General features: G+C 42.1%; 1 protein-coding gene and 1 long non-coding RNA gene across 3 annotated transcripts in view; one reads left to right on the top strand and one right to left on the bottom strand.

The window, feature by feature from the left end:
- large2 (LARGE xylosyl- and glucuronyltransferase 2) overlaps positions 1-26714 on the bottom strand; it is a 107363-nt gene that overhangs the window by 52694 nt on the left and 27955 nt on the right. Inside the window, exon 2 of one of the 2 annotated variants that reach the window (XM_012879189.3) lies at positions 8818-8923. The exons of the other annotated variant lie outside the window; for it this stretch is intronic. The gene's annotated coding sequence lies outside the window, so the exon portion shown is untranslated. The remainder of the gene's footprint in view (positions 1-8817; positions 8924-26714) is intronic. 2 annotated transcript variants of the gene reach the window in all.
- Positions 158-26714, top strand: LOC118562867. Its single transcript, XR_004930846.1, has 3 exons — positions 158-1489; positions 18866-19010; positions 26438-26714. It is a non-coding gene; the product is annotated as an uncharacterized LOC118562867 (long non-coding RNA).

The raw sequence follows: 26714 nt of genomic DNA, 5'->3' as shown, positions 1-26714 counted from the left end.
AAGTGAATAAGTGAATGAAGTACCTCGTATTATGGTAAAAAAAAGTTTCCACTTAACAATATTTTGACAATACATTTGCCTAAACATATATTCAGCATCACATGCTGTTCTCTTCATGGAAACCCAATGAGTGTATTGGCAAAATAAAATCCAGATTTTCCAAAAATGAAATCTTAAAGAATTGTAAATTCGAATTAATCGATTAAATCGATTTATCGCCCAGCTCTATTCAGATCTCTGATCCGTTTTAACTAGGCTGAACTGATCCAGCCCGGACTTTGACTAGGCCCTTCACACATTTAAAGGTTTCCCCTTAAATCCCTCCAGAGACGCTTTGGGCCGTTGTCCTGCTGGAAGATGACCCTCTGTCCCAGCCTCAGGTCCCAGGTAGCGGTTCTGATCCAGACTATCCCTGTATTTAGCTCCATCCATCGGACCCTCGACTCTGTCCGGTTTCCCAGAACCCGGTCACTGGGCTGTTCGTCTAGCTAATAACAGCTAGCGTTAGCTTATGTTGTCCGGAAGGTTTACAGCTTAGCTGGCGCTGATGTTCTGGGGCTTAACTGGCCTTTTTCAACGTTGCTGTCACACATCCGTGTCGTACCGTTAGCTTAGCACGTAGCGCTGTAGCGTTAACGGTCTAATTTCAGTGTAATGTTGACGACTTTCAGCGTGACGGGCCGCTGCACAGAAACGCGCTGACGAGAACCCTGGTTTGGACCAGACAGCGTTTTCATTGGTGGCTGAAGAGTTCAGTTTTGGTCTCATCTGGCCAGAGCGCCTTCCTCCATACTCATAGGGAGCTGCCCAAGTGCCTTTTGGCAAACTCAATTTATTTTTAGCCCACAGTAGTCTTTTTCTGGCCTCTCCTCCATGAAGCCCAGCTCCTTGGTCTTCGTGGCGCTTGGTGCTGCTGCACCTCTGGATGCTTTCAGGACAGGTGTGTTCACCTACAGGTCATGTGACCCTTAGATCTCACACAGGTGGACTTCATTTCACTAACTATGGGACTTTTGAAGGTAATTAGCTTTCTTTTTTATTTTCACCTTACAAACTTAAGACTATTTTGTTCAGATCAGTCTCATAAAATACGAGTGAAAACATTTAAATTATAAGCTGGAATGTAAGAAAATGGGTGAGAAGCTAAGAGGGGGTGAATACATTTGCAAGGCGCTGTAGATTAACTGTCTCTATTGCCTTTTGAAAAACACAAATGCACATTTTTAAGAAGCTATATTTACTTATTCCACCACCACGTACGCTACGGCGGGCGTGGAATCAGCTTTCATTCTCCTCGGCTTCAGCTGCTGATCCGCAGGAATTCAGTCCCAAACTGCTGAGAGGCATCGGTTTCGGGGAGCTTCGGGATTTCGTTTAGACACTGTAGCAATTCCTCACCCCTGCTGTCAGCGAGCAGAGGGCAACGGAGGGGTGGGAAGGGAGTGGAGACGGGTAAAGAGAAAGAAGACAGCAAAAAGAAGGAGCGGAGGTAAATGATTAAGTATAGCTGCGACTTAATTTCCCCAGCAGAGCTCCGATCCTTTCCAGTCGCCAGCAGCAGATTCATCTCCCTGACAGCAAAGGAAGGAGGTCTGTGTTGTTGTTTGTGAGGTCGGGGGGGAGCAGATGTGGAGAGGAAAACGAGAGGCAGACATCCATTAATGAGAGCTTTCCACTGTACATGTTGTCTCTTTCAATCTCCGTCCGTCACTTTTCCCCCTCCTTCCATCTTCTGCCTTCATTTCTCCGGCAGTCATAACAAATGTCGTAGACGGCTCCTCTGGAGGGCCTCATCATTTACTCTCCACGAAGGAGAGGACAGCGAGGGGGAGGAGGAGGAGCGGGCGCAGCTCCTGGCAGAGCCAAGAAGATCTTCCTCCACAACTCTGGTCGTATTTTTCCAGAGTTCAGACCGACTTTTAGAAGTAGCAGCATGTTGAGAGACCTCGTCCAGCTGATTTCAGCTTTAGGGGAGGCTGGCTACGCATTTCCTCCACAGGGACCTTCTTCAGGAACCCAGGGGGACTTTTCTGCCCCGTTGGTTCTGCTGCAGGGTCCAGGAACAACTCAAGAGTGTCCAGTTGGAAATGCATCCCAGAGAACAACCCATTTTGGATGACCATCAACCTAAATCTGGAGCATTTCTTTATTACAAGCCGCTGAAACGGGCTTCCTCCACAGGGCTCAGCCTACGAGAGAGGGCGAGGAGCTTCTGTCTCTTTCTGTCTCTGCTCTGTCTTCTCTAGCATAGAAAGTACTCCTGGGTCAATGTGAGCTTCTGAGCTTTCTGTGTCTCTGCTCTGTCTTCTCTAAGCCCCAGTGGGTGGAGGCAGATGAGCGTTCACACTGAGCCTGGTTCTGGTTCTGCTGGAGGTTCTCCTCCCTGTTAAAGGGGAGTTTTCCTCTCCACTGTCGCTTCATGCATGCTCAGTATGAGGGTTGCTGCAAAGCCATCAACAATGCAGACGACTGTCCACTGTGGCTCTACGCTCTTTCAGGAGGAGTGAATGCTGCTTGGAGAGACTTGATGCAACCTGCTGGGTTTCCTTAGAGAGGAAACTTTCTCACCAACCTGGAGGATCTGATGGAGTCTGACTCTGGAAAGAGCCTTGAGATGACGTGTTTCATGAACTGGTGCTATATAAATAAAATTGAATTGAATTGTTTAATTATTTCCTTAAAGAAGAGCCGCTGCTTCTCTGCATCGAAAGGTGTCAGCTGAGGGGGTCTGGGAATCTGAAGCAGTGGGACGGTCTTCCAGGCGCGTCCCACTGGGAGGAGACCCCGGTCACGAAGGTGAAACAGGACCAGAGTTTTCCTGATCCTTCATCTCTGCAGGAAACATTTATTTTTCTTTCCTGTGGTTTGAACGGGATCAGAAAGCAGGCGGTGTGTTTATGTTCCACCTACTGTGGGCTGACAGCTGATCGATAAGCAGATATGCTGCTGATTTGTTTACCGCTGATTGGCCGATCAATAGATCGACGGGTCATCCTCAGCAGTGAGCTGTGTGAAAACAATCTGACGGTTTTACCGCCTCGTCTCGTTGAGCAGCTCTGCTTTTATCAGAAATTATATTTGATTACAACTGCAGTGGCTTCATTTAGCCTAAGGTGGCAGATTGACTGCTGACTGAAATTATTATCCTGATATTTTAGTCAAAGTCCTTTAGACCTCACAGAAACAAATGTTTTAAAGCCAAGATGAAGCAAACCAAACCAGCCCACAAGTAAGGGAGTTTTTAACATGACACGAGTATGACCAGCAGGTCAAACAATGAAAAATCTAGTTTATTTTACCCATTTAATTAAATCCATCAAAACTGTGAAGCCTCCATTTTTTGTCTGTAATCACATCATTTAGATAAAGATCGGAGAAAAATGCTTTAATGCGTCAACGGACAATAAAAGTGAAGTTCTTTCTTTAATCAAGTCCCAGACGGATGCCTCTAACAGAGGAGCCTGCAAGGTCGTTAGCTTTGGTCCCAGTTCCAACGTCGTTAGGCTCAAAGCTAAGTGCAGTCTGATTTCTGCCAGCGCTCGTTAACTGGCCCTGAAATTACTGATCACCACTGGATGTCCCCGAGTTACCAGAACCAGACACGATCAAGGATGACTTATTTTGGGATCAAACTATTTTGTTGTTCTGAAGCTAAAACCCGCTAGGCTACCAGCTAGCGCTCTTTTGAGTCAGATGCTAATGTGTTTTAACGTTGTGACAAACCTCATTTCCATGAGGGTTTTAAACACCGATGGGACCGGAATGTTTGTGTTTTCCAGCCCGCTCATTAAACTGAAGCACGACTAAAAACTGTTTAAACAAGCGCTGAAGCCCGCTAGCATAGCAGCTACCGGCTCGCTACTAGCCAAGTTGAGAAATTACATTAATTAAAATTAAATCTCCTAATAGTTATTGATTTTTAATTTAGCAAATAAATTAAATATATTTCCTAAGTAATCTTTTATCTAATTCTGGTTTGCAGTGTGAATAGGTTGAACACATGGCAAATGTCATTTTAAATTAGTTCAGCTAATTTAACCTCTTTCCAAATTCCTTAAGATGAATTTTGGTAAATTAAAGATTCCCACTGATCGGATTTTATATGTCCTTTTGACCATTTTTGTGTACATCGTTCCTTGGTTTATTTAATCTTAATTTTGCTTAGTAGTTTTATTTAACTTCCACTAGACTAGTAAAGAAGAGTTGATTTAAATGTTTGACTGAAAGTTGATTTTTGTGTTTCTGTTAATAAATTATTAGATTTAAAAGAGGTAATTTATTCCATATGTGCACAGAGTTTGCTGTTAGATCGACAGACTGAGGGTTATTTGAATAAACATTAAATAACACCATTTAATTGCACGGTGGTGTCATGTTCTTATGTATTGTTCTAAATTTCTCTAAAACTGAATTTTGGGGTTCTATTGCTTGCCTTAATTCTCAAATAAACATAAATAATTGTTGAAATATATCAGTCTGTTGGGAAAAATTAAAAAACATGTTATGTTATTGCACATTTTGAACCGAATTACTCACATTTTATTGAGGAAATTGTATTTATTCGTGGTGACTGGCTGAATATACTTGAGCATTTTAACTGTATTTCTAACCCAAAGCATGATGGGAACTGGCAGCTAATCTGATTTCTACTGGCGGCTCCAGTTTGCGGCACTAACTTCCCGGACCTGTAGAAGCAGCGGCTTCATGTTCTGGCCCGACTGATGATGCCCATTAAATGATTTACGTTTCTCTGCGTAACGACATCTGAGCTGAGCGGCGTTTCACTTCGTCACCTCAGTCTGCTGCCTCTCACTGAGAACACACCTTAGACGCACCGCTGCTGCTATTCGGCTATTGATTCGGCTCTTAGGTGAAATATGGAAATGTTCTGACCCGGTGTAAAACTATGACTTCCCCGTGAGATTTCTTTTGCTTCCCCACAGAATCCATTCCACTTGATTGATAGGAGAATACTAATAAGTCTAAAACTCCTCTCCGTTGTTTCTTGGTTACCCACCTCACCTGCTTTCTCCAAGCATAAATAAACTGATAAATAAATAAAAGCATAAATAAACCGATAAATAGATAAAAGCATAAATAAACTGATTGGCAGCTGAAAACAGGGCGGGGTAACGTAATTTCACAAACATTTGGTAAAAACCTTTTAAATGGCCTTAAATTGAGCCGTGGCTTATACCAAATGACAGCTAAACAAATCTAGCTTTACCAGTAAATGGATCACATGTTTGCAACAGCTGATCCCCTTTTTTGATTTACGTTGCGTCCATTTTGAAGCGACACGGGACATATTTTTTCATAAATGTCAGATATGCATGTCTGTCACACACATATCAACATTAAATCTAATATCAACAGAATTAAAACCCAGTAAATAATTAAAGGAGGACCTCTGCACCCGCGCTGCTTTCACCATTGCTCCTCCGTAGGGCTGAGCGACATATGAATAAAGCACATCGATAAAATAGAAATCATATCGATTGATATAGATAATCATCAACAAATTCAAAACAGATTTTAAGTCCACTTTATGCTGTTTCTTAGAGACCTGTTTTTAGATACAGACACACAAACGCTGCATTCAAACTCAAACCATTATTCAATAAATTTTTTTGCCAAACAAAATGTTTTTTTTAAAAAGAAAAAAGAACGCGTGCTCTCTGAACTCTTTGAAGGGGGCGGAGTTTATCTGGGTCTGCGTTGTGATTGGTTGGTAGGATGTAATGACTAATATTAACCTACATAATAGAATGCAAAAGGAAGGAAACTTTTATTCTATTGAACTTTTTACTGACCATTTTGTTCTATCATAAGATAGATGTATCTTATTCGATATTTATTGATATTGAATCATCGTACAGCCCTATTCCGACGCTCCTTTATTTCCACTCTGAAGCGAAAACTGCTCGTTAAAATAAAGGCGTGAGTGGGAAGAGGTAAATCCCAGGCTGAAGAGCACAAGTGGGAATAAAACCGATGCTTTCTATGAGCTTGTTGGGTTCTAACAGTGGAGACCTAGAGTTGGAGTCATGGCATTTCTGGACTTTTTTTTTTTTTTTTTTTTTTCGCGTTCTAATTCAGCTGCTTTGAGTTTTTAAGGTGTCTGTAGTGGTTTTTACGAGTATTTATAATCAGATTCCGACAGTTCTGTGGATACATCTGTCTAATATACTTTGATGACTTACAGTAATTGAAGGAGATAAAAAAAAAAAAACATTAAATTCCTCTCTTGGTGCCGGTGGTTCGGTTGAAGTAGCTGCAGAGATGATTGAACTCCAGACGTGTCGTGGTGGAAGTTGATATTTTTCAAATGAACAGCTTTTTCAAAATAAAATCCTCTACAAACTGCAGTTAAAATGAGAAAAGACCAGTAAAAAATAAATAAAAAAATAATCACTGTTAGCCACACGGGATGAGAGAAAAGCCACATGCGGCTGGTAAACCACGCTTCAGTCACTCCCTGCCAATGTCTTTAGAAAAATCAGAAAAGTTTTAAAAACTGATCATTAAATGTGAAAATATGAAGCAACAGATTGATAACTGGACCTGAAACCTTTCCAAAGGGAGGAACCTTAAGGAACCTGCCCTCCGTCTCTAATTCAGGGTCTGAAACTGTGACAGAGACCCTGAGGTCTGCAGAGGTTCCCGTCCAGAGATTCTGACCCGTTTCTATCCTGCTGCCTCCAGCAGAGCAGAGGGCCGCGTCAGTGACCTCCGCTGTTTGTCAACTGTCCAATGAGAGGCGGGGTGCAGCGCTGAGGTCAGAGGTGGAGGGATTAGGTGCTGGGGGGGGGGGGGGGGGGGGGGGGGTCACCTCTGAATGGGAGTAGAGTGGATGGGGGAAAGCTTTTCAGGCGGCGCGGTGTGAGAGCGTGAAAGCTCGTTACGATCGGTGCAGATCAGCTGCCGCCACAAGCAGAGCCCATAAATCAGTCAGAGCGTCGCATTCCTGCAGCGGCGGGAGGCGATCTAATGCGATTCACACAGAACCGGCCCGTTTTCCAGAGACAGTCAGAACCCAGTTAGAACCATCACTGCAGCCCAACGCTGGCTTCAGCCTGATGAACGTCCTCGTTTGCCTCTGCTAGCTTCAGACTCCACATACCGCAGAGACAACATGATCAGGAAACCAGGGCGGATCGCGTTAGGACTTAAAATAAAGCCGTGCACGTGTGTGTTCCTGTCTACGTGGCGCTGATTATGCTGCTAAAAAAAGGAACGGGGGGGGGGGGGGGGGGGTTTAATCGAAAGCAAACTGTTTTGGAAAGGTGTGAAAGTCTGTGGGGAAGATGAGGGAAGTGGTGATAACAGGAGAGAAGCAGCACTCGATAAAGTCCCCCATCAGCAGTTTGAGTCTGCAGCTCCTGGCCGGCTGGCAGATCTGCAGCTCTGGGTGAGAAGACCCCCCCCCCCACCCCCGACCGGCAGAAAAGCCGCCGGCCTCACGTCAAGACAGGAAAAAAACAAAGAAAATAGACGCGTAACAAAGCAGGAACGCCGCTGTGGGAAGGACGTTTTAAACCGGAAGTATTGGAAACATTTCATAAAACTGGTTTGTTGTGCCGCTTTTCGGCTGATAAACATATGTTAATAATAAACAATCGAAGGAAATGTTTCTGGGAGGTGCATCAGGAAACATGGGCGGGTCAGACCTGTGACGGAAGTTATAAAAACGATTATATAGTTAGAAACGACTTGAGAAAGCAGAGATTAGCTACTTATTTTCAGCGCCCCCTACTGTTCAATGTGCACTGAGCTTAAAGTGGATTGAACTGGTGTCAAAAAGCAGGAAGCACAACATTAAGCTCATACCGCTCAGTAAATGTAACTTTTTCTTCCATCCATCAAGCTGTTCACATTTAACTTTACCGACTATTCCCATTTTCTCTACTCTAAGTTCTTACAGCATCAAGAAATATCAGTAAATTATGATGAAAATATGACTAAATGCAGAAACTGTGCTCAGTTTAGCGGTAAAATTATGCAACAAGCTGTGCTGCAGCAGCTTTTTATTAAAAAACAAAAACAAACACGCATTTGTTTCAAGAGCATACATTGTTTACAGCAGCCTGCTAAATACTGAGAAGAAGTTGGAAATACTTTGCATCGTTGCGTTTATCGTTCTCACAATAGAGAGCACAAAATATTGCATTTTAAGTCCATCCCTGCGTGGTTTTATTAAAAAAAAAGTTGCATCTGGCTTCGTTTGACGACTTTTCAAAGAAAAACAGCAGAATTTCCTGCTGCAGATCAGAGCCTGAACACATCATGCTTACATGACGACTAAAATCTATTCAAGTGTTCCTTGAACTACTAAGAAATACTAATATGGATAAATTTGTGATTGTGACGCCCCGATTTTAACCTTTCCAAAGCAAAAACGTGTCTAAAAAACGTCTGATATTAAATTCAGATGGATAAAAAAAGAGCAACAATGAGCTCCTCCATCTTAATCTAACCTGTGAAGACTGATTTGTGTAAAACGGCTCTCCTCCATTAACAAATACGGTTCCTCTGAGTGTAACTACAGAGCAGAGAAAGAAAGCAGAGGCTCTGCAGTATCGATCTGCCCGTGGTGCTTCTTTTAGAGCTCACTCCTCTGAATGAGGTTCCACCGCCGCTGAGCTGAAGCCAAACCCAAAAAAAGGCCTGGAGCACACATTAATAATTTCCTCTGCAACTTCTCTGACGCAGAAAAGAGAAGCAGAGGAGCACAAACAAACAACGGCGCACCTTAATAGCCTGGGAGCCAATTTAAAGGAGAGGAGGAAAAAAAAAAAAAAGAACACAGGAGTTTACCAGCTTCACTAATGTAAGTCCCAGCGTGAGGAAACCGATGAGCGGTGACGAAGAGGCTCCTCCGTCTCTGATGACTTCACCGCAGCCCTCCAGGAGAAGATCCAGCCTGCGAGAGACGAGGAGGCAAAGACACACGAGCGTGAGACCAGGCGGCGTACCGGAGACCCAGAAAACAGCAGAACCAGAGGAGGAGCTGCTCCTTCCTCTCATCATCATCATCATCATCATCACAGCCGACATCCATCAGACGCTCCGGCTCTGTAAACTAGCAAAACGGTTCCCTCATCCGCCGGCTGAGACTTTAAGGCTCATTTTGGTTTAGGGGCCGCATTCAGCTTAATCTGATCTCCAGAGGGCCACACGAGTAAACTCATTGCAAGATTAAATAGAACTAATAAAAGTGGACTTGTTGTTGATTTTTATATTAAATGAATTTCACTTTTACACAATATATTATGAATAACCTCAGCATTTAAAAAAAAAACAGTGCAATTTCAACAATACTTTTACTCAGTTAAACATTTACTTGTGCATTATGCATAAGAACTGATCACAGTGATTGTACAATGTTGAAAAACATTTATTCACATTTTTTGGAACTTAAAAACACTGTCCTACATGACAAAATACATCAAACAGATAAAAATTAAGAAATTATTTAAAATCAATTTTCCACACCTGAAGCTCAGTGCTACCATCTGCTGATTAAAACACAGCGCCCCTCGTGGACAATATAGGAACTGCAGATTTTCAATTAAACAAAGTACATGTTTTTTTCAAAAATTGTTTTATCATTCTCTTCCTTTTATCTCCTCTTTCTTTCACCTTTTCTTTTTTTTCTTCTTGTTCTTCCTTTCCTCTCCTACTTTCCCATTGTAGTGTCCATATCATTTGAGATATTCCCCGCATGAATCATAATAAAACTATTCACATTCATAAATCAAGCGGAGCACTATGGCAAAAGCAGTACTGCTCCACTTGTTAAAGTCAAATCTGATGAGCTCTTTTTGGCATTAAGACAACAATTCTTATTGCCACATTGCCAGACATTTTTTTATTTATTTTTGTTGTTGAATAATGATAATGCATTTAGCCACCAGCCGGACTTAATTGTTCGGTGGGCCCCTGTTTTAAAGCTTCTCTGTGAAGGAAAAAAGAGGAGCTGGGCCCCGTACTGCGGCGCCTGGGTTTGGAAGTGGACCGGACTTCTAGAGAAACATGGAGGCAAGCCTCTTAGTTATGCAGCTGCATCCCAGGAGGTGGAGAAGCTCCAATCAGGCTCCTACAGGCAGGCAGACTCTGTTCTTCTTTAGGATCGGACTCACAGAACCAGAGGAGAACGACTGGTTCTGATATTTAACGAGCGCACTAGAAATCTTCTGCTCGCCCCTCTTCATCCTTCCTCGTGTCCGGACGGGGATCTATGCCACTGAGCTATATTATACACTGGAGTGCTGATTTTGTCGAAAAACTGAAGTCACTGGCGGCCATCTTGCTACTCCCTACTCTCACAGAATCCCATAGGATTTGGTTGCAACAACAAGCAGTTTTCTGGCTGAGTGAAAACGTTTCACAGGTAATTCTACAGTCAGTGGATGTACTAACACTATCAACTACTAGGAAATTAGGTGCTGAATTATTTTACATGTTATTCATATTAATATTAATATATATATATATATATATATATATATATATATATATATATATATATATATATATATATATATATTTAAATAAAATAAATAAAATGTAAAATATTTCAGCACATGACTTTCTCAGTACTTGATAGTTTTAGAACATAACATAAAAGTATATGGCATTTGACATTTTAAAAGTTTTAAGCCCCCCTGAATATGAGAAAATCTTCGTTATTCGATGCTGTAGCGCACATATTCCATAGTTACTGGGGGGAATTAGGGAGTACCAATATGGCGGCTGGTGGCTTCACAGCGACTCGTTCTAACAGCGGCCGATTAGCACTCCAGTGTATTATATAGCTCAGTGATCTGTACGCATGTGAAGGTTAATTAAACTTTTGTGTAAACTTCCTGAGTTTTTAACTCCATGTTTTCCCAACGGAACCGGACCGGATCTCTCGCCTAGCGGGTCGCACTGGGTCCGGTTTTCTTGGCGCCGTGAAGCCACTGCGTGGATGGAGGACTCTACTGTCCTGTTGTGTTCCTGGGTGATGAGGAAACAGACGGAGCGTAATAAAACCGGGCGGGTTATCACCGTAATAATGGCTGCTGGGTCAAAGGTCACCGAGGCTGCAGGCGGGGCTCATTACGGCCCGATTCTGGCGAGGAAACGCTCCGTGGCGAGACTCTGAAGGGACGGAGGGGCAGATGGAGGAGGAGTGAGAGGATAAAAGCAGATTCTTGTCCTGATTGTGTCCTGCCCGGCGCCGCCTCGGCTCCGGGTCCAGATGGCAGCGTCTCTCTGCTGCAGAGGGAGGCCGGGCCACGCCGCGGCGGTCAGAAGCCCTGAGCCCCACGCATCCCGTGGTAAACAAACACCTCGCATGCCGACAGCCCTAATCTGCATTAAGCAGGGGATGCGGGGGGGGGTTCTGGAATGATCCTGAGCGGCAGGAGGTCCGGGGCTGTTTTTACTGCCGCTGATAGCTGCTGCCGTTGTGTACTAACAGCTCTCTGATGGCTGCAGGAGCAGCGCCAGATTGGCTCGTAGCGGGAAACAGCAGCAGCCATTAAAGCCGCTTCATATGGCCCGAGGCAATGAGGCAGCGGAGGGGGGGGGGGGTCAGCGCCGAACGGGGCCCGGCCCAGTGTGAGACGGGTAATTTCTCTGCCTTTATGTTTTAGTTGGCAGTAAACTGAATCGGGGGAAATGCAGCTTTGTAGACGTCTCTGATCAGATCGCTCAAGTTTTAACACAATTAGCTCTGCAGCGAAAATCAAACGTGAGGCCAGTCGGTGCCGACTTCAGCGCCCCTTAGAACAAATTCTCTGAAATCTTACACCTGTCCCACCTTCAACAGCACAGAGACAAGCAGAATATCAAATAATCATGAACCTTCGCTTCGTTCAGCTGAAGGATTTCACGTCTGGTTGTGAAAACGCCTTCAGCAGCAAAACTATCAGCGTTCCTGTGTGCAGCTAGCAGCAGAACTAAAGTCCACTGTCAGTACCAGCACTGGTTAGACTCGTCGAGGTTTGTAAACATTAATTCAATTTAATTTTATTTCTATAGCTCCAATTCACAACACGTCATCTCAAGGCACACTGCAAAAACAGATATTAAAAATAAGTAAAATGTTCTTAAAGTTAGTGTATTTGTCCGTTATTTGAGCAGGTAAAGCAGATTATCTGCCAATGGAATGAGTATTTTCACCCATAAAATGAGATAATTAGATAAACTGCACCTGAAATAAGATGATGGAGATGAGTTGTTCCTATTTTAAGTGAAAAAATCTCATTCCATTGGCAAACCATCTTATTTTCCTGCTCAAATCAAGGAAAAATACAGATATTTTAAGAAAATATTACTTATTTTTATTTCCGTTTTTGCAGTGCACTTTCCAAAGTCAGGTTCCATCAGATCCTCCAGGTTGGTGAGAAAGTTTCCTCTCTAAGGAAACCCAGCAGGTTGCATCAAGTCTCTCCAAGCAGCATTCACTCCTCCTGAAAGAGCGTAGAGCCACAGTGGACAGTCGTCTGCATTGTTGATGGCTTTGCAGCAATCCCTCATACTGAGCATGCATGAAGCGACAGTGGAGAGGAAAACTCCCCTTTAACAGGGAGGAGAACCTCCAGCAGAACCAGAACCAGGCTCAGTGTGAACGCTCATCTGCCTCCACCCACTGGGGCTTAGAGAAGACAGAGCAGAGACACAGAAAGCTCAGAAGCTCACATTGACCCAGGAGTACTTTCTATGTTAGATGGTAATAGTGGATGATCTGCCTCCCCTGATGATGTCACAGCTAACAGAACGCCATTAGCTTCCACCACAGCATTCCAGTCAGATCTGACGTCTGCACGCTGCCTTTGCTGCGCCTCCATTCTTCACTTCATGGTCTTCATACCGCCGCCACCATGCTTGGCAGCTGGTACCCCATGTGCTGCATTTGGGTTTCTCCAACATGGTCTGTGTTGGTCTGCCAAAAACTGACACTGAAGTTTGTAAATTTTATGTGAAAAAAATGGTAGAAGTTGAAAGAAGAACACATTAACATGGACCGACAACCATAATATAAACTTTAGCCCTTCGTTTAAACTCTCAGCGTTAATAACGTTAAAAAAACGGGCATCTGTGGCAGCGTCTGAAAGGATTTTTGTCAGAGCGGCTGTTTGCGTAAAGCCCTGGTGTTCATTTTCTGCTTTTCTCTGCCTGCCAGTAATATCATCAGCTGCATGTACGCCGATCATTAAAGTCAATGATTCAAAGAAGACTGAAAGCCTCCCCTGCTGGAGCTGCAGCTAAATAACTGCAGGATCATCTATAACAGACATTAGCTGAGCAATCTAATTATAAAGTCATCATTAAAAACATCATTATTCCTGCTTTTTCTTTCCTAACAGGTGTTTGATTAAATCTCGTTAGTATTATTAGCTCCCAAGGTTACATCATAAAAGTGAAACTTTTGCACCGTCTGACTTTAAAACTTTCTGGTTCTGGTTCTGGTTCCGTCTCAAATAACTTTGGTCTTATAAATCGAGCGACGACCAGCAGGTGTTTTACGGCAGGGGTCAGAATCTGGGGTCAATTTTTGCTCCTTTACTTGAACGGATAAAACAGGACAGGATATAAAGTCTTGTAAAATTAAATAAAGAAATTAATATTTTCCTCTTCCTTTTTTTCTGTGCTCATTTATTAAACACCTAAACTTAAGCATTTTGTCATATTTTCCCAGATTATGCAGGACCTGGGCAGGATGCCTTAACCCTCTTCTGAGGACCTGATTTTTATTTACTGACCCTGAAACTGTGGATATTAGGGCTACAGCGGGAAATAAACCCCAAGCAGCGCTCACCATCAGCTATATGCTCTTATCAATGAGAACCTGTACAAATAGTTTTAACGTTAATAATGATATTAATGCTGTTTATTGGCTCCTGTTTGGATGTTTGGGGCGCGGGGCGCTGAGCTGCAGAACATTGATTTTCCTGCGCTCTCATATTCCTGCAGCATCTCTGGTGTGAAACTCAATGAATTTTTTTTTTTTTTTTCTCGTTTCTGAATCCTCAGAGAAGCTCAAACAGCTGAAGAGTTGAAGAAAGAACCCCAGAAAAAACAGGAGGAACTGAGATAAGACGGATTTTCGGATGAGTTTGGGGACTTTGGGAGAGATTGTGGCTTTCGTTGGAGGCAGGAAAGGGAGGAGGGTTAAAAGTTTCAACTCCCTGAACTGCTGGGCTTATAGCGCAGAAAGAAAGATGTGTGGTTCATGTTTTCTCCCAGGTTAAAACACAGAGGTTATTTTTTTTATGAGATTCTGATTAATTAAACCTGATTTGCACAAATCCTCACGGCGATCACCAGCGGTTTCCTCCAGTAAAAACCTTCCTCTGAGGCCAGATCAGAAAAGAAAGTAAAGAAAACGCTGAACGTGTCGTTCCTAAATGCTGTAAAGATGTCTCCATAAACCAGCGTTGATACGAACCCACAGAGTGCATGCATGATTAACCCGTCCACACGGCTCTACCTCTGAAGACAGATCTTCTGGTTGTGGTTAAACGTCATTTTTTCCTGCACTTCGGACCAATCCCTGATCGTCTGCGGCCGTGCAGGACGCACTGACCTGCAGCCGCAGCAACGTGTGCACCATGTGACAGGAGGAAAAGCTAAGAGCCTAGCTTCCTCTAGTGGTGGCAGTTTCTGCACCTCCACCATCAGTTTCAGGCGGGCTGTGGAGGAGGAAGCGCTACCACTACACAGTCCAAGTCAACTACTGTATAGTCTGTATAATTTCTACTTATCTGTATGGTCAGTACATCTCTGCAGTGCAATAATCCAAGCGCTCTTTACTGTGCAGATATTTTATATCTAAAGGAAACATATTCCAGGACATTACAACTTTTCTTATGCTCTTTTAGGGCTGAACAATTAATCGCATTTTCATTATAATCGCAATTTAAAAAAAACGCAATTTCCAAATCGCAGAGGTCTGCAATTTTTGGCTATGTAACAATTATGGAATTAGACGCGTCCTTTAGGTGTTGGTAAAATGTTTAAAGTGGGTTTGCCTCCACATGGAAGGGAGACAATTGCAGCAGTGAGATAATCTAACTTTATTACTTGTTTTAGAGTTTATATAATCATACATAGCATTAAGTTCTGGTCAATCAACTTGCTTGTTGGTTGCACTTTATGTTCAACAAGGATCGATGTCCAAATCAATTAAAAGCTGTTCTGTTGAATAATATTCTGATTAATAGAAACATTAAAAGTTCTTGTTTTGAATAGTCCTTGTTTGCAAACGTCTTTATTTAGAGGCCATTTTTGTTGCTTGTGGTTAATGCGGAGAAAAGTCAAAATTGCAATTTTGGTTGAAATATATTGTAGGCAGAACGCAATCATTACTGCTCTGAGTTTAGATGCTGTGGGTCTTTTAGCAACTAATCTGCACGGCGAGGAAACAAATTGATTTGTTGTTTGTATATGTTTAAAAAGACATGATAAATTAAACTGGGGGAAAAAAAATGCATTAAATCGCAATATTAAGAAAAAAAAATTGCAATTAGATTATTTTCCAAAATCGTTCAGCCCTATGCTCTTTTGTACTATATACACTCTTTTTATATTATTCTGTCTGTTGTATTTTATCTGTAATGACATCTTGCTTTAACTCTGCCCTTTGTACTCTATATAAGCTACTGGAACCAGAATGTCCCAGAAGGAGTAATCCCGAGGGATAAATAAATTTGAGTTTTTAAAAGTCCACCAGCACCTTCATCACTGCAGAGGAGGCCGATGAAGATGTGTTTCTGTACAGATGTACGGACGGCCCATCCTGCGCGGTATTTTCCATTCATCTGCGTTTTCTGAGTCGATTCAGAAGGAATCGCACAAAAACCCAAAGATGGATGTTTTCACTAGAGATACCAACTCCACCCATAACCCAGAAGCTCTACGCCGAGGAGCGGGACGTAAGAGGCCGTGCGGACGGGTTGGTCCGTCATGTACGTTTTATTGATTACTTCAATGCTGCTTTTGGATTCAACTCTTAAATTCTCAATGAATATTTCATAAAAAAAAAACCCGTGGAGCTTCTCTATGACGGAGGCAGGCCGTCTGCTGAGCTGACGAGGCGCTGCGCCGACACAGGAGGAGGTGAAATCTGTTCGCTCAGCCTGAACACGCTGACCGCCGCTGACATCTAAACCCAGACCGGCCTCGCCCAATCACCTCTTTGGCTTCACAGTCGCACAGAAACAGGAAGTCACAGACTGGATCAGAGCTTCTAATAATCACGCCGGTCTTATTTATACCCAAACAAATAAAATACGGATGCACAGATGAATGAAACTTCTGGCCGATATTGACATCCGATATTTGAACTGCTGTTACGGCCGATAACCGATATTTACCGAAACCAGGAATGAGAAAAACGTGACCACATCGCAGACAGCTTCAGCTAAAGACAGGGTTTCTACAGCATAAGGCAAGTTAAATTCAAGACTTTTTAAGACTTTTTAATGCCACTTGAAATAAAAAGTTAAGACCAACTTCACGATAAACAAGTTAAACCTGTTTGCGACAACTTTACCCAAATGTTTATTTTAACATAAACCATTACCTTCTGGCCCAGTAGACATGTTTAAAATTTTGAAAAACATTCCATATAGGAAGAAAGCTAAAAAAAAAAAAAAAAAAAAACACAAATTACAGATTTTTAACAACTACTGAACTGAATTCACAAACTTTGTTTTGTTCCCTACTAAAATAAACTATAAATCAGTTTTAAAACCCACAACATAAGCAGTGCCAACTCTTTTTCGCAGCTATGGTCCGGCCGCAACAGTTTTTATTGGTTCCGCTATCGGGACGGAACCAATAATGGTTACATTGAGCCGTTCGGTAAATTAAAAATATATATAATTGTGTCAATTATTTTACTGTTTGGTAAGGATTACAAAAATAAAATCCTAATTATGACCTGGTAACAATTTTAAGACCTAAGACAGACTTATTTAAGACATTTTAATGCCAATTAAGGCCTCAGTTTTATATTACAGAATTCAGCGCCTTTTAAGACTTTTTAAGGATCCGCAGGAACCCTGTAAACAGCTTTACCAAACAAATAGCACATGTAAACATCCGTTATCTATAATGGCCCAGTTTTACTTATCGGACCGATACCGGCATGCAGAAAAATGACTAAAATCTTCTGATACCGACGCGAGCTCCGATTTATCCAGCGTCCCTTAAAAGAGGAGAGAAACCTTAGAGCTTAAAGCTTGAGCTCGCGTTCTAGAATATTCTATGTTTTTTTCTGCTCCGTCAGGAACATTTTAAAGTTTTTACATCCTTTGGACACAGAAATGGTGAATTTCAGTATCTGAGCCCAAAAGCTTGTGTGTGAGAACCAGTTGAGTGAGTTTGTGCCAGACTCGGCAGCTCAGACTGAGTTCATCGCGTCTGACCTGGTGCCGAGCCGCGGCTCCAGATGCGAATCGGGCCTAAAATGAAAATGGACAGACGGCAGTCGGAGCCCAAGGCTGTGAGCCGACCTGTCAGAGGAAATAAGTCTGACTGAGGCAGGATCATCATCTCTGTTCCCTCTTTAAACATCCTGCTCACTGCATTTCATCCACACTCCATTTTCTGAGCCTCAAAATGCTCAAAGACGACTAAACGTTGCTGTTGTTGCAAGAAAAACTAAAATATTAGCTCTTATTCTGACAATCATCGCTGACTTTCCTGCACATTTACAGTCAATCTTATTTTAACTGGAAAGCAAACAACGTGAAGTTGGCGCAGAACATGCAGAAGGTTCCTTTTAACGATCCAGATGGTTTCCAACTATTTTAATCCAAATTTTGTTCATGTTTCTGGCTCGTTTTATCGTGTTTTTAGCCAAAGTGCTAATATATCAATTTAATAGAGTGTCGCTTTTACTGCTCATGATGACGCTGTAAAGTTCTTGTTAAAACCAAAGTCATACAAGTTTGAAATTAGCAAGAAAAGCATCAGATTTAGCAGAAAATGACCAAAAACCGTACAACCCATATTTTTTTTTACAATGCAGGGACGCAGTTCATCTACATCCTGGTGTATTTGTGTCATTTTCCAGGTAAAACTTTAATAATCGGCCCGACTTTTGTTTTCTGGCAACCGTATTCATGTTAACCAGCTTTATGTTGGCGGGTTTGTTTCAATCAAGACTTTCTCACACCAAAATGTGCATTTAAAATGGCACAAACAAGTTAAACAGTCAGAAATAAAACATAAATATAGAATATAAAGTCCTGAAGGTGAAGCCATGGTTGGTTTTTGTGCTTTTGCAGCTGAAAAGAAAATAACATAAACTCCCAAACACGCGGAGTATACTTTTATTATTTTATGTAACGTTCTGTCTCTGAATTTATTTATTTTTTAAACTTTCTTCTAATTTCTGGTGGAAATGAAATGTAATAATCACCCAGACGGGTCGATCTACAGAACATCTCCACGTGAAAACTTGTGCACCACGTTTTTCTCTAAGGAGCTCAAAGAGGAAAGGTCTGCAACAATCCACCGTCTCGTAGTTCCCTAACCTGAGAAACTCTGAAGTTAAATAATCTAGTTTGGAGAAGAAAAATGAAAAACATGTTTGGTAGTATTTCAAACCCAGAAAAAATTAGTGAAATAAAGATGAATGACATCACCAGACCGCCGCTGTGCTCATTAAAACGGAGAGACTTCCCGGATCTATAATCCCTGCTAGTCTCCTCCTGACCAGTACTCAGCCCGGTTCACCCGGCTCAGGACTTAATGGCTCTTGAATAATTTATCAATAAGATCAACAGCACACATTCCCACTTATTCAAAAGGTCTAAACAATTATCTCTTTTTCCATCTTCCCTTCATGCCTCTTTATTCTCAGCCAAGCCAAGTGATCGGACTCGGCTCCATCTCATCTCATCCGGTTCATTAGCCGCACGCCTCTTCCCCAACGACGAGTCGACGCCTTTTATCGACTCCAGGGACCCGATGAGGGGGCTTCAATGGCTGCGTGATGAGATAAACAGGTACAAATCCTATCTGCTGCTTTCCATACACCTCTCATCATGAACCTGAGCGCCGGAGGGAGTGGGAGCAGAGGTGGGAGCGGCGCGCTCATTCGCTGAAGAGCCGACATCCCACACAGAGAGAGCAGGAGAAACAGATAAAACTCCACATTAGAGAGGAAAGACTTCCAGAAATGAAGGATTATTCTGCAGAAGTTTCTCTGCTCAGGTACAGGAAGGAGAAGCAGTCATGAGGGGTTGAGCAGCTCATCTGCTTTCATGGTAGATATTTGCTTATTTAATTGTTAATTATCTTTATCCTGGGTGAAGATGACGCCATGTTCTAAATTACCAACGTTTTATTTTGGTAATTCGGTCCTGTGCGTTTCTGTATGTTTATTAATGATTTTCTTGTAGTTTCTCTTAATCATGTTGTTTATCAAATGTATATAGATGAGATAGCTGAATATCTACACAGAAATCTAGACAGCTGTGTGCAGGAGCCCTGTCACCATCTCTGCCTCATTATCCAACTCATTGTTGCAGCTGAATATTATTCATACCATCTGTGTCCTTTGAAAAGTTTGTAACTAGAGATCTGACAGAAAAAGAATTACTCATCATACAGACATACGAGCATTTAGATGTAATATATTTGTGACTTATTTTCAAAAGATTACATTTAAAATCAAATGTAGACACATAGGGAACAGTTTAACCACTGAGGCTGGACATGGACATGATTCAGTCACTTTACAGTAACTGTCGGATTAGTTTGACGCAAACAGGAAGAACTACCCCAACGTCAACATATAGAGGAAATAAAAAATAAAATACAAATACTGGACGATTCTAAATCTGTCAATCACTAAACATTTTTAATCAAACATACTTTTGGTCTTCAGAAAACGCCAAATCTGAAGAACTAATATCTCAGCATGGTTTAAAAGTTTCTGTCTGCCGGTCCGTCCATCCCAAACCGCTAATCTGAGATCATGCTGCAGGGCTGATGGGGCTGTCCAAACCAAACGCCTGAAAATGTGCATCCCCAGCAGCACTTTCCAGTTGTTTCGGTGAATCGCAAAACATTCCCGGAACAAAATTATTACAATCATATTCGATAACTTAGAATATTATTGAAACCCATATTCTAATCTATTGAGCATCACTGTATATCGGCTCGTTATCCATTTCTGGGTCTACCAAAATGAGGCAATCCCAGAAAACATCCAAAGGATGAGCAACAGCAGCCCAAAGCACCTCGGCTGAGACGGTTGATTACAGGCCTGGTGGGCAGCCAGGTACACCACACGGTCGCACCAGGTTTTTAGCTGTTTAAAAATAAAAAACTACAGAAAATAAAGACAGCGTTGTGGATCATGGGAGTGTAAACAAATAGAAGCCTGGTATCCCACAATGCAGTGCGGTCGTATGTCACCCTTTCAAGACCCACAGACAGGAAAGAAAAATGAAACGCTGAATGGTGCTACATGCTAAGCTAACAGCACGACAGATGTTTGAGAGCAGCAAAAACAGGTCAGTATAGCTCCTGTATCTGCAACAGTGCCGTAGTAAAACTCAAAAAGCTAACGCTAGCTGTTGTTAGCTAGATGGACCCAGACGGCCCAATGACCGGGTTCTGTTGGCCTGAGCTCCCCCGTCAACGTTGCGTAGTTGAATAATAAATAATGGAGCCATGAACCAACAAACCGACCACCCACCCCACAAAGGAGCTTGCTGGAGAGCGGCTGGTACCAATTTAAATGGACTCGACCAAACTCATGGGTGAAGGAACACCGATATCAGGTGAAGTCTGACCTGGGCTTCAGGCAACTGGAGCAACGTAATAATCAGCTGTAGTGATTTCAAAGATAATCAAAAGCCACTGTTCTGTTTTACTCCTTAACATGTAATTCTCTGAGCTCTGATTAAATGTTTATTTTTTTATACAATAAACCTGAAACGGCCGTCATGGCATGCTTGGCTAAATCTTCCCCGTTTACATGACTGAAGTGTTTCTCATGTGTAATGTCAGTTTTTAAATATATACATTCTGATAATTTAGTCATTTATGGCATAATTTCTATTAAATGATATAAAATAGATATAAAATGTTAATGTGGTCGTTTAGTTTGTGACTCAATGACATCAGGAAGGAAAAAAGGCTGAACTCAGAGGAAGGTTAAACACTTGCCATGACTCAGACCTTCATAAAATAAAGATTCTGCATTTATCATTCATCTCAGACTGTCGAGCGCTGCAATATCTCTGCATGCATCTGCAGATAATTCAAAGAACACAACAGTTTATCACATATTAGATCAATGCCCGTTTTCTGCATCACTGTAATGAAGCAGCTTCATGACTTATCTGGATTTTTATCTGCTCTGGGTGACTGCGCGATCCCAAACATTCACCAAGCAGGAAGCTGCAGGCTGGGAGCGATCCGATCATCAGCCGTGTGCGTGTTTGAATCCTCAGTTATTAGGTCAGGAGAGAGCGTGCAAACGAGCCGATTCCCTTCTGTGACCTGGTTTCTCTGAAGCCGGAGTCTTGATGCCATTTTTGGTTCATATTTAGATTACGTTAAGAAGAAAATGTGAGAAAGGCTGCATTTGGCTTTAAAGCGTAGGAGAAGCACAGGTGTGCTAATAAGGATTGCATTCCCGTTAGAGGAAGTGAAATGCAGGGATTTCTGCTGTGGAAAACAGAAAAATGTAGAAGCTCTACTTTAAGGAAGACTTGGGCATTTGATGGTATAAATCCTATCTGACCTGATGAAGCTGAAAATGACTCACCAGCTGTTTCTGACAGGAAAAAACTTGCCTGAGTGACCGTCATCTTGTGGGATATGATAAAAAAAATCCCTTCTATCCACAAAGATTAGGATAATCCTCAGAGAAATTGCACATTGTGGATTCTCACAGCACTTCTTCCTCTCCAGGCTTCGGTTCCAGCAGAGACGAATACTTATTAGTTGCCACCTGCTGGCAACGCACTAAACAAAAAGTGGCTGATTCCCTTTTTTTTTTGTATCCCATTTGTTTTTTTTCCTGGAGCTGAACAGCCGACTGTGACTGTTTGCAGCGGCCGGAGGATGCGGGAGACAGATAAGCTGATTGAGGATCATGTTTAGTAAGTGAACGCGTTTCTGTGGTCTGCTGTGGTTGAGGAGGAACTGAGCCAAAGGGTGAAGCTCTTAATTTGCTGATCCAGCGACGTTCCAACACACAGCTCTGGACCGGCAAGCATGCATCATGACGGAAAGAACACGACTCTGGCTGCACGCTGCTCCAAGACGCTCCTCTGCAGGGTGGTGGAGGTGTAACGATAGGGAAAACATTTTAATAACATCTAAAAAATCCCAGATACGTTTAATGGCATACGATGTGGTTGTGATGTAGCCCCAGACATCCTTAAAGTGATGTTTTATTCCTGTTTCAGTGTCTGAGCAACTGTCAGATTTTTTGGACTATAAGTCACTTTTATTTAGAAACTTACTTCACAAACTCCAAGACTAAAAACTGACATTTAATCTGGTAAACCAATTTATTAAATCACAGCTGCATTCACAACCAGCTGAATAACCAGGAACATACCGGGGAGGATGAATGGGGAAAATTAGCATAACAAGCAACAGCAACTTAAAACCGGTAAAATGTCAAAATTACGCTAAGATTAGACTGTCAGCATAACAGTGCTACATGCTAAGCTAACAGTAAAGCTTCTGAACATGCATCTAGGGTTGGACGATAATTTAATATCAGTATATATATCGATCGATAGACGTATATCGATGGGGGTCAAAATGTCAATAAAAAGATCAATAGTAAAACAGTTTTCCTTCCTTTTGCATTCTAGCCATGTAGATCAATAGATTTTAGAGCATGTGTTCTTTTTTTCTTTTCCTTTTTTAAACTTGCAGTTTTGGTAAACAGTTGGTTGAATAATTGGTTGAGTTTGAATTCAGTGTTTGTATGTTCTGTATCTAAAAATAGGTCGCTAAGCATAAAATGGCCAGGGCTGCACTTAAAATATGTGTTTTGAATTTGTTTATAATTATCAATATCGATCAATATGATTTCTACTTTATCAATGTAATTTTTATCTATATCGTCCAGCCCTACGCGCGTCAGCGAAGTTTTAAACCGCTGGACAACATAAGCTAACGCTAGCTGTTATTAGCATCACGTAAATCCCAAAGACGGGGTTCTATCGTGGTTTTATCGCCCCTTCGTGCTGCAATGCTCCGCTGCGTGAATGCAGATCAAAACAGCAAAACAACATTGTTTTCAGTCTTTGTTGTCTATAAGTTAATGCTCCAATTAATTTTACAGTGGTACAGAAGCAGCATATAGCTTTCACTAGCTTAGAGCGCCCTCTTCTGGCTATAGACGGTAATGTTTAGTCCTTGGTTCATGTTGATCAGTGTACAGCATTTAAAAACATGTCGCATCTGTTTATGTCGCAGGATCAGCCAAGCTATGAAACAAAGTGAGACTTACAGTCTGAAAACTTTATGCCCGTCCCTCCTTGTAGTGATTAGGGATCAAAGCACGAAGCCTGGTGCTGTGGTGGTTCTGAAGGCGTCATAGCATTGTGCTAGCGTTAGCGGTGCTAGCGTTAGCGGTGCTAGCGTTAGCGGTGCTAGCGTTAGCATTATGCTAGCGTTAGCGGTGCTAGCGTTAGCATCATGCTAGCGTTAGCGGTGCTAGCGTCAGCGGCAGTGTACGGTAATATGTTCTTGCATTGCTTACATATTGTTTGTGTCTTGTCCATCTCTGTAGCCACTAATTGTTTCTACTAAAGCTACTAAACAATGGATTTAAGAGATAGCAGCAATATTACGACGTTTTAATGTGGCCAGATCTCATACACTGATCTTGTTACACGCAGAGCTTTAAGCGAAGAAATCTGACTTAAACGTCGTTCATGTTATTTTGTGATATTTACTGCAATAATGATAAATAACGTTTGCAGTTTATTTTAAATCCATCCCATTCCGTTTTAGTCAATAGATGCTGTGGCTTTTATCACTTTATTTAATTAGATCCTTAATTCCATTTGATTTAATTAGATGTTGATTTATTGCTGCTCTAATAAAACCAATGGCGAACATTTTTTTCACGAATAACCCACCCCAACAGTACTTTTATCCTTTGAGATTTGCAAACATCATCCTGTAGTTTATGATGAAAGTTTTTGACGATGATGGTAAACGGTTAGATAATCGGCCCAACATGTTGCTGAATGGCCGGACAGATCATCGAGGGTTGGAGGAGACCCTCCGCCTCCCTGCTGCAGCTGACCAACACCCTCCATTTGCTGCCTGACCTCCTTTAACACCCTCGCCCCGCCTCCACATCTCCAGCTTGACTCAGCATCCTCTGAGCATCAGCTGAGCTGCAGCATTTCACCGTTTGTGCTGCTCCACATCACAAACACACCCACGGCCTCCGGGGGAACGCTGTTAAAGCACTGTACACATATGATGACTGTATATAGAAACCGACACTGTTTGCTCCTCTAAAGGCCTGATGTGAGCCACATTCAATCACATCTGCCTAACGCGACCCCATAATTTCATTATTTTGGGTCTACGACCATCATTTTGTGCAGATTATTGTCATTCCCAGTATCACGTTTGGTCAATCTCCCTTAACAAGCATTAAAAATAAAACGCTGTCCGCCCAGGTCTACAGGGAAGCAGACCAAGAAGGGACCTGTAACAACTGATGACGGATCAATACTGTTCAAAGTCTCATTTAGTGGTGGAATAGTTCTGCCATCACTCCTTGTAACATCAATGTTAGAACAACAGGAGACTCGGAGCCCATAAGAAATGGAATTCAGCCTTCATTCACTTTCTGGCTCTTAATTGGAAACTGGAATAAAAAGCAACAACGCCTGGTTCTGAATTTATATTCGTCCGTCTGGTTGGGTAACGACAAGTCGGGTCATCAAAGGAAGTCAGCTAACAGAAATATGCTCCATGTGTTTTGGCCATTTCATGAGAATTAAAAGTTAATTGGAGCACACGAGGAGTGAGAACCCAATGCAACAGGTCCTTCAAATGGTTCTTATTGGCCAGTAAGACAAAACTCTCACAGGAAAAGTCATTTTTACTACCATAATTTTAGTTAATGTATTTTCCTTTGCATTATGCATATTTTTCTGTCATTGGGACATTTATTTTGAAAAACTTTACTAGGTCATGTTGGTTCTGCCGGCACACATGTGAGGTTTATGCCAATAGTGAAGCCTGAGCACGAAACGCTATAGCCAGAAGGGCTACTTTAAGTTAAAAGAAGTCAAAGGATGCAAAAGATTATTTGTTAGGTTCTCATTTCTACATCTAAACCTGCAAGGTATGTTTACATGTTATATAACTTTATGTCTTTGTTTTGCCATCTTGCTGTTATTGAGCTTTATGTTGTATTTTAGTTTGACGGCAGCGTCGTGTGAGGCTGTAATAATACCAACATCATCAAGATTGAACATCCTACAATAAAGACAACTTCATGCCATCAGTAAAATTAACTGACTATTTTTAGGTTTTTGTCACAATTCTGCTTCACTGCTCCTCCCACGGCATTTTTCATGTTTAGGTTTAAAAATTTTGGATATTTTACCACAGAATGTTTTGATTGTAAAAAATTTAAACCACTTTATTGCCCACATTTTCATTTCCAAATGCACAACCTAAGCATGAAATCATAAACGTGTCTTTTGCTCGTATTCACTGCCAGCTGTCAGTTTATATCTCTGAACTGGGACAGAGGGGCTCTTTTTAACCGTCATATCTCCTATAAAAACACCTTTAGACTCCCAAAGATCAGCGGCCATCAGAACATTCTCGCCGTTCAGAGGCTGTTTTTTTTACCCCCATATCAACATTTTTTGATGGTAAAAATATCGTCTTCTCCCTTGAAAGCAAAGAATTACCATGGCAACGCCACAGCTACTATAATATTCTGTCAACTAAGTTGAAATGCTTCAGAAGTGACCACGTTTATGCTGGATTTTCAGCATTGATGTTTCTTTAAAAACATTTTTTTTTTATTAAAAAGTTACTCTAAACCTTTTTTCTTGAAAAAATTTAAAAAAAAGGTGCCATTTGTAGCTTTCAGGAAACATTCAACTAAGCAGGTGGTTTGCGCCTTTATTAAAATATGTATTTTTTACATAACCTATTTATTGTCGTCCAAGCGGGGAAAAACGTAATTTATTTTATGGATTTTTGTTTGCGACATTAAATATGATCAGAAGAAGCCTTCATGCTACTTCTTCAGAGGAGACACCTTCTGCAGACTGTTTAAAAGCCCTGCAGCCGTTCTGCATTCACAATCTGCTCCTTTTAGCGTCTGAATCTGCATTTTGACGCACTTTAAACAAGCAAGCGATCTTATTTTCAGCTCCGATGTCAGGAGGTTCTGGTTTCCCTCCAGGTTCACCGCCTGCGACCCAACACAGAAGAAACCGGCTCCAACTGAAACCCTGCAGAGACGCTCTCATCAGCGAGGCGTCACACGGCGTCAACCTGCCATCAAAACGAGCGAACACGAGGCGAAGCGGCGGGGCGTTTGAAGCTGACCCGTCAGCAGCCGTCAGTCTGGACTCGGCAGCGCCGCCCGGGACGGTGACGGCATGCTGGGAGCAAAGTTCACGTCCAGCCGGACTGACAGGAACAGAGGAGATGGCGACAGACGGGGAGAACGACACGTG

Source organism: Fundulus heteroclitus, chromosome 4, assembly GCF_011125445.2.
Source record: "Fundulus heteroclitus isolate FHET01 chromosome 4, MU-UCD_Fhet_4.1, whole genome shotgun sequence".
NCBI classification, from domain to species: domain Eukaryota; kingdom Metazoa; phylum Chordata; class Actinopteri; order Cyprinodontiformes; family Fundulidae; genus Fundulus; species Fundulus heteroclitus.
This window is presented reverse-complemented; position numbering and strand designations above follow the sequence as displayed.